Source organism: Pan troglodytes, chromosome 2 (genome assembly GCF_028858775.2).
Source record: "Pan troglodytes isolate AG18354 chromosome 2, NHGRI_mPanTro3-v2.0_pri, whole genome shotgun sequence".
Taxonomy (NCBI): Eukaryota; Metazoa; Chordata; class Mammalia; order Primates; family Hominidae; genus Pan; species Pan troglodytes.
Window position 1 is genome coordinate 110,867,069 of NC_086015.1, and position 12,973 is coordinate 110,880,041.

A 12,973-nucleotide genomic window follows, 5' to 3' on the forward strand; every position below is an offset into this window, starting at 1 on the left:
AGTCTGAGCATTGGAGAGGTTAAGTAACTTGCTCAAGATTGCTCAGCTGGTTAAAGAGTTTAATCTACAATTTATTCCTTCTAATTTCCAGCTTTGACTTCTTTCCACCAACCTGTTGACTTATTTGTATTGAACTGTCTCACATAATCTTCCGAAGTTGCATTGTTGAAAAACAATCAGAAAGACCAGTCCTGAGGTTCATCATCTCCAAAAGTCATGCAACATATGATGTTCACATGAGATGCGAAATATGTAAAGAATCATATATTTTTATACATAATATGCAAAATATAAATCATGTGTATATTGAATCAAAGGTCTGTTTTGAAGGCTAAGGGTCAATAGCCAATCCTCCATGACTTATTTTACCTAACAGCACAGTTTGCATGTCCACACAGGTGATGGCAGTCCACTGACCAGTTAAAAGTTGTTTGGCTATTTCAGCAAAATGTTTATCTTTGTGTGTTGTTATATTGATTTTTTTGAATCTACCTACGAATGAGGCACTAACAACCTCAATGCATTAGAGTCCTGATAAACTTATCTTGCACTATTTTGGCCTATGTGATAGCTAACCCATTGACAAAAGAAATCCAAGGTGATAAAAGCCTTTCTTGGCCACTTGTTAGCCGGGTCAGGCTGTAAAATCGTAACACAATGCAGGCCTCTTCCATGGGGCACCAAAAGGCAGCGATGAAAAACCCCCCTCACTTCCATATCCAGTGGAGTTGTAGTTTATTACCATAACCCTCCCAAGTCAAAAGGACACCAGTTTCAAGCCTTGCAACTTGGTGCAGACAGGGGTTTTCCCCTTTACCCCACTCTGCTGGGCCTCTTTACCTGTCCTCTCCTACTGTCTACAGGTCCCGAACATTAGAAAATAGAAAATGTGATGATCTTTGTGTGTCTCTGTAAAATGTGTGTATGTGTGCGTGTGTTTGGGTGTAACGGGCCTCTTGTTTGGCTGCGCGGCCTGTCCGTCACTGCGCGGGCCAATGGCAGGCTGCCTTATATAAAATGAGTGTTTTCAGTCTCTCCGGGTTGCATGTACTGTATGTGGAGCAGTGTACAGTGAAGCGGAGGCAGAGCGGCTCCGCGAGCTTCTCTCCACTTTCCCATAGAGAAACCCTGACTGGCCGCTGAGGGCTAGCTACACACACGCCCTCACGCCCGGCGAGCCCGCGAGGTAGGCGCCCCCCATCCCCAGCCCTCCCCGGGCGCACTCCCCTCACTTTCTGTTTTCCTACTCACTTGCGAGCCGCCGGGCTGCAGCCCCAAGGACTCCGCGGCAGGAGCAGCGGCGGCGGCGGCGGCGGCGGCGGCGGCAGCCGGTAGGGTGGACTTGAGGAAGACGGAGGGAACCCCGCGCGTCCGGAGCCGCCGCCAGCCGGCCCGCTCCCTGGGCACTTTCCCCCTCCGCCAAAACTTTGGGTCGGGAGAGGTCGGGGGCGAGGGTCGCGGCGGCCGCGCCGGCTGGGGCCGGGGGGCGGGGGGCGCTGAGGCAGTGCCCTGCGAGCGGGAGGCTGGGGGCCGGGCTGGGGAGTAGTAGGCCAGCCGGTGCCAGGCTGCGTTTGCAACCAGCACCTCTCGGCACACAGGCAGCGCCGCCTGAGAGGGGCACGGGCGCCGGGGCGCGGGCTGGAGCGGCCCCAGGAAAACAACAACAGAGCCCTCACGCCGGCGGACGGCTCGTGGCCGCCCCGGGAGCCCCAAACTTCATCTCGGCGAAAAGTACGTGGAGCCCTGCCTGGTCTCGGCTGCCGGGGAGGTGGGGCCTGGGGAGCAGGGGCAGTGGAGGAAGGTACGAGGAGCCAGCCTTCGGTGGATTTATTGAACGTTTCGTCTGCGTTGGTGACCGGGAACAGCAGCCCAGTTGCTCGTTCATCTGGAGAGTTGGGATTTGGGTGTTCCGGCCCCGCAGATCAGTGCCCTCTCACCCCCCACCCCTACCCAAATGCGCGGCGAGTAGAGAAAGTGCTGTTTTAGTGCCAGAGTAGCCTGGAGGAAGAATAGGGGGAGAGGGGGAAGAGGGCGAGGGAGAAGGGGAGAGAGAAGAGGGAGGGAAGGGGGGGGGAGAGAGGGAGACAGAGAGAGAGGGAGAGAGAGAACGGGAGGGAAGAGAGGAGGGGGAAGAGGAGGAGGGAGGCTGTGTCAGGATTTTGCTTGAATGTGGGATTATGTTGTGTCAATAAGTTTAAGGTGGAGAGAGCGAGGCTGAGGGTGGTGGTGGAGGGGAGGAGGAAGGCCTTGGCCGTTTAAAGTCTTGTTTCTGAAGGTAAGTTACGGCTTTGCCTGGTCGCGATGACAGAAAACTTGCAGATCCTTTATCCGGGGATGGGGTCGATGCCTCTAGAACGAGCTCCCTAGCCCTCTTAAGCCACACTCGTGTTACACTGTTATTTGCTGCGATCCGGGTCGCTAGTAAATTACAGAAATCAGACTCGAGGTTTCTTTTCCTCCTCCACCTCGTCTCGCTCACTCACCCTCTGAAATTTATTATCATATTTTATTTATTTTTTGGTATTGTATGAAACTTAACATAACTGAGACCGAACCCGAGTCCTGTAATTTACAAGGACCCTGAATCCCAGAATCTGGAACACGTTTATGTGTGAAATAGCCGCGATCATTTCTGCTAAATGAGGAAGGTAAAACGAAACGATGCAAAAAGCTAAGACACAACATGTACGACAGAGGGGGGGGGGAGAGGGAGAGACAGAGAGAGAAGCTATTTTTTGCTTTCCTTTCTGTAGGAAGGAAAATAAAGCGTGCATTCCCCTTCCTTCCCGGTGTGTAGGGTCTAGTCAATATTTTAACTGTCTGTGGACAAATTAGTCCAGGTGGATCTTGTTGAAAAGTTTCGCGAGGTGGGGTGGAGGTGGGGGGGGGGGCGAAGGGGAAGGTGGGTGGAGGTTGTGGGGGATGGGGACGGAGCGAGCTCTGCCTCTGCTAATGGTCATTGGCCTGGGGCTTTGAAACCATTGCCTGTCCTGCTAATGACACGTCCAGTTCTCTTCTCCCGGCCGCGGACGCCGGGCTGCCGTTCCCGGGGTGGCTGACTGGGACTGGGGTACTTTCCCCGCGCGGGGAGGGGCGTTCTTCGCCATCTCCTGGGGTTGCCCACTCGCGGCGTGGGGGCCCCCACGCGGCCCCCCGCCCCTGCGCGCCGCCGCCACCTCTGCTCGCGCGACTTTTGTAGGCAGCCAGCGGCCCAGGGGCGCCGGGGGTCCCCGGCGCGGACGTCCCCGCGCGGCCACCCCGGGTCCGGCCCCACGCGCTCTGCGCCGCGCGGTCCAAGCCCGGAATGGCAGCGCCGGGCCGGGCGCCGGCGGTGCCTCCCTGGGGGGCAGCGGAGGCAGAGGCAGTGGCTGCGGGATCTTCGCCGGGGCCCGCGGGAGGAGGAGGAGGAGAGGGAGAAGGAGGAGGGGAAGAAGGAGGAAGAGGAGGAGAGGGAGGCGTTTTCTGCCCAGACCGCCGCCAGTTCGAGCAGGCACGGGCACGGGGACACCCCACTCGTTGCTCCTCCGTTATGGAAAGGTGTTTAGCAGACTTTTACGCCCGGAGTGTGGTATTTGCACTTCATTTTTTCCTCCCCCCTCTTTCCCAAAGCAAGATGGACTCTATTCCGTTTCTCTTTCTCCCACTGCCTCTGCCTCTGTCTTGTCAGCCTTTAAGATCGACATTTTGTACTAAGATGCAAACTTGATGGTGACCAGCAACAAAGCCGGGGTGGGATCCCTCGCCCTCTTCCTCCCTCCTTGTTTCCTAGCTCCCCCCACCCCGACCTCGCAGACCTGGTGGCCCTGCACTTGCCGCTGTGGGCTTTGGCGAATGTGTTTTCCCTGGTCGGTTCCTATCTCCAATCTGGGGATTGTGACCCGGGCTGGGTGTTTGGGAGACGGCAGTGGCCGCCCAGGTCTGAAAGGCTGAGGGCTTCGATACCTGGACCCGCTGCCGCCGCGGTGGCACCTCCCGCCGTCTCCTGGGCAAGGCGAGGCTCGGGCTGCCTATCGATCCCTATGATTTGGTTACTGGTGTGTTTGTCCTGGGGGCGGTGATCACTTGTGCAAGTTGATGAATGATCGCGGTGTGGTTTTTGCGTTTGCAGAATGGATCAACTTTCTGCTTTGTACATGTGGGGAGTAGGAAGCGAGGGTACGGGAGATACCCTAGAATGCCAGTTGGGTTGCCCCCCAGCCTCTGCCCTTTCAATACGGGGAGCTTCTTTGCCTTCTGTTCCCACAGTTCTCCAGTGTGGGGGGGGGGTGGTAGAGAAAGGGGAGGGGTTAGTGGGATCTGGACTCCTGGGTTTTGGTACCTTTTCTTCATAGATGTTACAGGACTTGGGACTGTACTATTGTAAAGCCCTACTATACTGATGATGTACCTTTATTTGATACTTTATAGGTCACTATCATATGACAAAGGCTTTGCCGCAGTTCATCTTCCTCCCTGTGTACTTTCCATTTGCCTTCCTGGGTAAGTATGCAAACTGTTCGTACAGGGAAGCAGGATGACAATTAGTAATGACATAAGGGTCTTTATTGTTCACAGAGGAAGATGCTTTATTGGGGTTACAGCACCCCAGAAACCTTGTCTCACTGAGTTTCCCACAGCATAAGTCAGTTTATGATTCTTAGTGTTTAGAATTCAGCTGTGGGTTATTATTAAGATAGTAAATATTCATTTTGTGTTTATCTACAAGTAATTGTCGTTTCAAAACTTATTCTCAAATAGGCATTTTAATTTATAATGAAATTTTACATAGCATTGAAGGTCTAGTAAATTTAATGCTAGACAATACTATAGGAAGAGTGCAGTGTATGAGTGGAGAGAATTATTAAAAACCCAAGGAAGCATTGTGCAGAAGTCCTCTAATTATAGTGACTGACATTTGCTTACTCTCTCTCAAGTTCTCTTTCTTGAGTAATCTGTGGTGTTTGTAACAGTTACTTTTGGGGTGGGGAAAGGTGGGATTGGCAGTGTGGTAAATCTAGCGTTTAGTGCACTAATTTGATTCAAAATTGATCATAATTTCTTTTAAAACTTACATGTTTGGAGAAATTAGGAACAATTCGGTAGCCTGTAAATTTAATAAACAAAGACTTTGAGATCTGTTGTTAAGTGCCTTTTTCAGATATATGACTCCCAAGTGGAAAAATCTGCAAAATATGTGTGGGACAGTAAGTGTGTGGAAAATTTGTGAGAGGTAACAGTGTGGGTAAGAACTGAGGGTTTACAGAGCATTTGAAAGCAGCACAGTGAGCCTAATCTGCAGAAAACCACCTTGTAAGTTTGCCCCTCCATTGTAAAGGAACACCCCAGGTACTCTGAGTTGTTGATGTTTGGAAACTAGTACTAAATTGTGTAAATCAGCTGTAGTGCTTTGTAATATTACCATAGTGAATTTAGAGATTGTATTTTGTGAATGAAAATGAACTTGAACTTACTTTTCTGTGAAAGAAAATTTAGAGACCTCATCTGTGGTGTTTCCTGGATTGCTGACATAATGTGTACATTAACAAAATTATTGTCTTTGTATTAAGAATATAAAACTGTTGTCTTAGTATTGAGTTAGAGGACTAGACCTTTCTGGTAGTGTCCATTTGGTAACAAAATATACTTTCATGTTATTGAAGACTTTAGATAATCTATGTAAGTTTTGCATTGAACATTTAGAAAATCTAGAGAACTTTAGATAATCTGTATATGTTTTGCATCGAACATTTTCTATGGAATATAAATATTGCATTACTGCTGATAATTAGGTGGTTTGTTCACTAAGAGCTCAGAATACATCACATACATAGCAGGCCAATCGGAGTGGTCAAAATGAGAAGGTTCTATAAGATGAATTTAGTGCACACTAAAATACATGGATTTCATTGTCTTTGAGTTTTTTTAAAGCTTGTTTGAAAAGTTTCATTTTGGGCAAGAGTATTCAAAATGCATTCTTGATTACTAAAGAACACCACATTTATACTGTTAGGCACATTATTTTGTTCATTGCAACAAACTATTAATATTCCTTCCCCATGGAAATGTGTTTGACCAATTCAGAAATTAATATGATAGGTTAGTAATGTTGAGAATAAAAGTCTGATAAGTGCTTGTATTTCTTTGAGATATCAAGTGACTGCTTCATTAAAACAATATTTTCAAGAACAGTCTTGGACTTTGAAGTCAGTGAAGTAGTTCTGATAGTGTAAATCTTGTAATAGTGATCTAAAAAAAGTCATTTTGACAATGAATTGTCAGTTATTGGCATCTAAAATGTATCTATTAGATTTGAGGCTTACTTATCAAAATAAGAATTTAAAGAAGTTTTTGCTTCTCCATTTCCAAGTGTTTCCAAACTTCCCATTTTATTATTCTGCATGTCTCTGTTAGGTTCTGAAACTGAAGCCCTAGTTTGCATTTCACATTTAATGCTAGCTATTGAAAAGGTGGCTCATCTATATTGTTTCCTAGTGTTACCTCTTTGGAGGTACTGTGGCAGTTTTAGGAAAAATCTTTCTCTAGAGACATAGATGTTTTTTAAAATTTGCAATTTTTGAAACATTAAGAAAATGTATCTTGATCTTTGTATCCATTTTTTTGTTCAAGGTATATGAGTTTTTGAGATAGCTGTGCTTTTAACATACTTTGAAAATGGTATATATAGCACTTTTGACCTTATAGATCTGATTTTTATACTTAATCCATTAAAACAGATTCCTGTAGACGTTGAATTTAGAACATATCTTTGAATGAAAATGAGGTTGCACATATGATTACGATTGGCCTGTGCCGTAAGTAACTACGTAGTTGATAAGTTTTCTGTATGTTGTAAAAATAAATAGGTCTGAAGATGTTGTGCAACTCATGAAAATCTAACTCAGTAGCTAAAATATTTATAAAGCCACACTTTTCAGTAAAATCACAGGCAATTTTTAATTACTAGTCATTAGTCAGCCTACTAACAGTATATGTTTTCTTACATTTCATAAAGAACATGGGTAAAAGCAAGGGGTATATTTTTAAGTAGATCTTGTCATGAATTTCAATTACTTTTATATTAGAAATCTTTAATAGAAATGGTAAAGGCTTCACAGCTCTATACTACTAAAAAAAAGAACTTTTTGAAAACAGTTCCATTACAGATGTGCCTTTTTGCTGTACTACAGGAAGTCCCTGAAGTTATTATTAGTGTCTTACAAAAGTATATGAAATGTTGACAATTGTTACATCAAATGCTCCAAATTACTAAATATAGGCATTAATTTTAACATATTACATTACCACCAACGTGGCATACCTGTGCTTTAAGATTTAACCTTAAGCAGGTGCTTAACTTAAGAGGAAGATGCTTTTCTTGAACTTGTACCTTGAAGTCCATCTCATTGTTTAACATTTCACCACTGAGGGTACCTTTTGAAATGGGCCTGAGTGGTATCTCTCCTGTATTTTTTGTCAGATTCCTTCTTGTCACTATGAAATGAAAACAAACTCAACTTTACTAAAGACATTGTAATCTTACTGCTTTGTTTTTATCGTGTGTCCCAGGGAAATCAGATGCAGGCAGTCCTCAGTACACTGAGCAACACTGCTATGAAGGGAATAGGTAAAGAGAAAGACTGAGACTGAATGGAGGCTCTTCCAGCTTGAAGATTCTGTGACTGTCATTCAGTCACTGGGTGTTGTACTACCTCAAGGGTAGTCATCACATACTGTGTCTAATTGTCAATATTTCTGTATTTTAAGTCATACCTGTGGAAAGCACTTTTTGATTACAACTTCGCTCAATGTTCATATGTGATATTATCCTTTAGAAGGCAGTTATATTTCCTTGAAATGCCAGTACATCATTTTAAAACTGTACAGATATACCCGGAAAATCCTCATGTATTAATGGGGATTGTTTTCATTTTTTTTTTTTGCTTTCAAGGAAACAGGTAAGAATTGAAATAAGTGCCAGTTATGTGAGAGAATACAAAAGAAGCAAGCCAGTAAAGAATTTCATCTAAAAGTATATATAAATAGAAGATGAGAGAATGAAAGACTTAAAAGATTAAATATAGACCATGAAACATTGATATTACCAAATGTACCAAAATGTAAACTTAATAAGTTAAAATATGTAAGTTCGAGAATCTAGGTAGTGAAATGACTTCAGATAATGAGAAGGTTTGTATAAAATGCAAAGTGACAGGCTAGGTTTGGTGGCTCACACCTGTAATCCCAGCACTTCGGGAGGCGGAAGCAAGTGGATCACCTGAGGTCAGAAGTTTGAGACCAGCCTGGCCAACATGGTGAAACCTTGTCTTTACTAAAAATACAAAAATTAGTCAGGTGTATTGGTGGGCACCTGTAATCCCAGCTACTTGGGAGGCTGAGGCAGGAGAATCCCTTGAACCTGGAGGTTTCAATGAGCTGAGATTGTGCCACAGCACTCCAGCCTGGGCGACAGAGCAAGACTCTGTCTCCAAAACAAAACAAAACAAAACAGAAAAACACAAAGTAACAATGAGAATGAATTGGATTTTATGAAATCTTAAAAAATTAAAAATATTTTAAAATGTTGATTAAATAATTAAGCCAATGGTTAAACATGGTCCTCGGATGAAAAGTTCAGGGAATAAAACAAACTCCTGGAACAGAATAACTGAACTCTTAAAAGGAACATACAAGGTTGCATTTTTTGTGATAGGAATAATTAAATAAAAGGCCAATAACCTACTTTAGAGGAGAAATAAGAATGGGGTAAAAATTATTCAAAACAGCTGTATTTCTCAAATACTTTTGACTGAGGTATATTATAAAAAATACCTTTAACATCCCAATCCACATAAAAGAACTGAAACAAGTTTCCTGAAACAGGACAAAGTGCAGTGCCCTCTGATATTTTCTATTCCTAACTAATCTTTATAAATCCAATCTGTTTCAAGCCATTTTATTAAACAAAAAATACTAGATATTATCTATCAAATTGATTTCATGACTTATAGTTTGAAAAACACTGGCCTAGAGTGCCTGCTTGCCTTCTTAGAAATGGAGGTCTCTAGGCCTCATCCTTTGATATTCTCATTCAGTGTTTCTGGGGTGGGGCCATGGAATTTAGATTTTAGCACATGTAGCAGGTGATTCTAAAGCAAACAGGAGGTCCTCCAATTGACTTTGAGAAACCTCAGTACAAAGGACAGATGGCCTAAGATTGGATGTTCTGAATGTGGGGCTGAAGTTCATTGACTTTATGAGGTGTCTTGCATCTTCACCATTCTTTGGCTGTATTTCAGTCAGCATGTTTGCAATACTGAGGAAGGTCCTCATCACCCTCTGTAGGTGCTCCTGTAGTAGAAGGTGTAGTACAAGGAACAGAGGCCGTACCACCAAAGAGCTCTAGGTTCCACTCCTGCTGCCTCTATTGCTTATTAGTTGCGGGACTCTGAGCATGTTACCTCACATCCCTTAAACTTTCATTCTCATATGTGCACAATGGGTATGGTAATGTTTACCATGCAATAATATGGGGATTACACAAGACAGTAATGAATGTAGGACCCTTATTCACAGTTAGCGCTCAATATATAGTCTCTGTTTTTGTAATTACATCTCATCTCACCCTACCCTCCACTGTTTGAAATTTCTGAAAGCCTTTTAGTTTTTTTTTTTCTCTAAAGTGATTCTCACCTCTAGTTATCATGAAACATGGGTATGTTTTTAACTAGACATGAGGTGCTGGACAAGTAATTTGTTAGGGAAGGAAATAATAAGAGTAACCAGAAAGAGAAAAGCCAAGCACAGCTGAGGCACGCCACAGTAAAGTACAGTCCTCCTTCAGGTTTGGGGAATGATTTTCCCACCTCTTTAAAAAAGTAGAGTATGGGATGAGAGAACAGCTCTTTTCATATTTCAAGGTAGTTCTCCCTTGTCAGCACAGGGCATTCTCTCTGGTGACTTATAGATATTAGAATGTCTTAGAGTATCAGTTCTCAAACTTTCTTCCGTCAAGACACATGTGTAATCCCAGCCCTTTGGGAGGCTGAGGAAGGAGGATTGCTTGAGCTTAGGAGTTTAAGACTAGCCCGGGCAACATAGTGAGACCTTGCCTGTACTACAAATAAAAACAAATTAGCTGGGGGTGGTGGTGTGTGCCTGTAGTCCCAGCTACTCGGAGGCTGAGGTGGGAGGATCACTTGAGCCCGCACGGTTGAGGCTGCGGTGAGCCGTGATCGTGCCACCGCACTCCAGCCTGGGTGAAAGAGCAAGGTCCTGTCTCAAAAAAAAAAACCAAAACAAAAACATGTGACCAATGTTTACATATGGGACATTATGATTTCCCCTGGTTAACAGACAGATAAATTATGCTGTGAGTTTTATAGGTAGTTCACAGTGTGATAAAGCCACTCCTTTTTTAAAAAAAGTCAAGAAAGGCATATCAAATTGCAAGTGAGAATGGTGTTATAATGAAAACTTTGAATATACTTAATAAACACATGGAAAATTGTAAATTATGGTACTTTAATTGTTCTAATTGGGGCGTTCCTCATAAACAAAACCCATCCTTGTGTCAAGGCATGGAGATTGAGAAGTGTTACATATGTAGTGCCTAACAAATTACATTGCACAAAATAGGCACTTGAAAAGAGGGGCAAGCTAAGGAGAAGATAAATGGGGAATACATTAAATCCCTGAAATCTCAAAACAATGTGAAAACCAAAAGCTGGGGAAATGTACAGAAAATACAGAAGACTACAGGTATCAGGGTTTTCAAATGGTACTGTCGTACTCAAATACACATTGACACAAAAATTTAAGTAGTCTCAACAATCATTAAATTTATGTGAATAAATCAAAATTAAGTGACTTTGGCATTTCCTAATTTTTAAGGTTATATTTGCCAGGAACGTCTTCCCACTTTGCTAAATTTTAATTTGCCATACGTTTTTGATCTCCAGTAAATTAATAAGCTGTATATATTTTGAAAACGCCTCAGTACTTTGATGTAGTAGTATTGGAAATCGATTCACAATCTTTTATCTAAAAAGCTCTGAAAAACTAAAAGTTTTTTTTTTCCTTCAGAAGTGTGGTATCAAAACTCATTTGGTAGCAAAACCTAACCCATACTATCATGGGATTGTTTAAAGTAGTTTTCAAGCCTGCTTAGAATATTCACATATTTTGCTGGAAATAATAATATTGATTAATTGTGAGGTATTATCCTAGATATAGCTAGGAATGTTATGTAATATGTGCTATAGGTACCATTTTGCCTTTTTAAACCCCACAAAAATCTGAATCCTGAAGCATATCAGGACCTAAGGGTTTTAAATAAGGGATTGTGATCCTATTGCATTAACTTCCTTGGTTGGTAGAGTGAAATTCTCTGATATGCCTAACCACTTAACCCAATGAAAAATTATTTTGCTAACTTTGATCACTGATCATTGAACAATTTAAGTTCCTTGCCAGCTAACAAATGATGAAAGATTTTTTAACATTATATATTACCTCAATCAAACTGTCTGCTGAAACCCTGTGGCTCCAAATGTACAGGTGTAAGGCATAAGGATATAAAGTCAGGTAAGCAAAATGGTAGTCATTGACATCATTTGTACCATCTAAGTTGAGCCAAGTTAAAGGCTTCTGGGTAAGGAAAGCTTAAACCCAGGCAGAACCTGGTTAGTTCACATTTCATTGAACCTCTTATATTCCATTTTGACGTGATGATTCCTTTGTTGTTGTTTTTAGTTTTATTAAACACACACTAAAATCTGCATAACATTTGAAACCCGTACCATGTTGAAAAATGTTTCTTATGTAATTATGAAAGGCTACTTTCATTAATGGTTTATTGTTATTAGAGGTTATTTTCCTTTATTATACTGCTACCTGCACATTTTTTTTTTCCATCTATCAGGAAAATAAAAATAGACAGTGTTTTCTGTAATTTAGTCTGTTCTCAGATGAGAATGTTTTCAGGTTATATTGTTTTGTAGAGGTTCTAGATACCTTTATTTTCAATAATTAATTATGAAATGTTCAGATCTTGCCTTTTAATTTCCTATAAAACTTCTTTAGAAAAATGAAAAATATGTCATGGGGAAGAGTCTATATGGCAATCTAGGAATAAAGTAATAGCTTTATCTGATTTGTTATGGTAAGACTTAAGTCAGTCTTCATTTGATATAGACTGGAACTGTTAATGCTAAGGAATTGTTTATTGATAGGACTTTCATTATTTATTTACATGACTACATTCCTTGGTGTAGGAAAGCCACAGATTAAGTAATTCAGAGGGACTCTTATTAGCAATGCTGATTCTTTTAATATTAAAAATGCTGGCTTGTTTTTCAGCTTTTGGTGCACCTCTCAAAACTCACCCAAGTGTAGAGTTCTCATGGACTGCAGAGGGAATGTGGTGGAGCATGGAACAAAATGAGAAAATAATTCTTTACATCCAGCTGTCAGACTTTGATTATCTTTTGAGTTATTGAAATTATCATTTTCTTTCTTCCCTCCTAGGGTTTCCCTCCCTTCTTTTCCCTCCCTCCTTCTCTTCTTCTTCCTCTCTCTCATCTCTTTTTTTCTCTCCCAGTCTATTATATTTGGTAATGTGCATCTGTGATACTGCATAAAAATATTTTAGAATGGGAATAGGGAGTTGAGCTTTCCTTTTTTAAAACACCTTTGTTTGAGTTTAAAGATCGATTTGTAGTTTTTGAGTCCTTTTGGTATTTATCACTGCCTATATAAACAATTGTTGATAAATGAGCTTGAGACTTATACACATCCCTACATATGAAAGTGTCAGTTAGGAAGGGATTATAAGGAACCTTTAGCAGGGCTCTGTGAAATAAAGGCACCTGTTGTTTTTATGAAATAATGGAAATAAACTCCTTATCCAAACATTTTCAGTTTTAGGTTGATAGAATGACTACACAGTTTCATTTCAACTTCAGGAAAGTTGAATGCAGTTTTTAGAAGTTTCCCA

General features: G+C 42.0%; 1 protein-coding gene across 12 annotated transcripts in view; it reads left to right on the forward strand.

Moving 5' to 3' along the window:
- Window positions 1–1,045: 1,045 nt before the first annotated feature.
- BBX (BBX high mobility group box domain containing) overlaps window positions 1,046–12,973 on the forward strand; it is a 286,521-nt gene continuing 274,593 nt past the window's right edge. For 9 of the 12 annotated variants that reach the window (XM_054680299.2, XM_063805266.1, XM_063805269.1 and 6 more), the window contains exons 1-2: window positions 1,048–1,186; window positions 4,408–4,479. The gene's annotated coding sequence lies outside the window, so the exon portion shown is untranslated. 12 annotated transcript variants of the gene reach the window in all.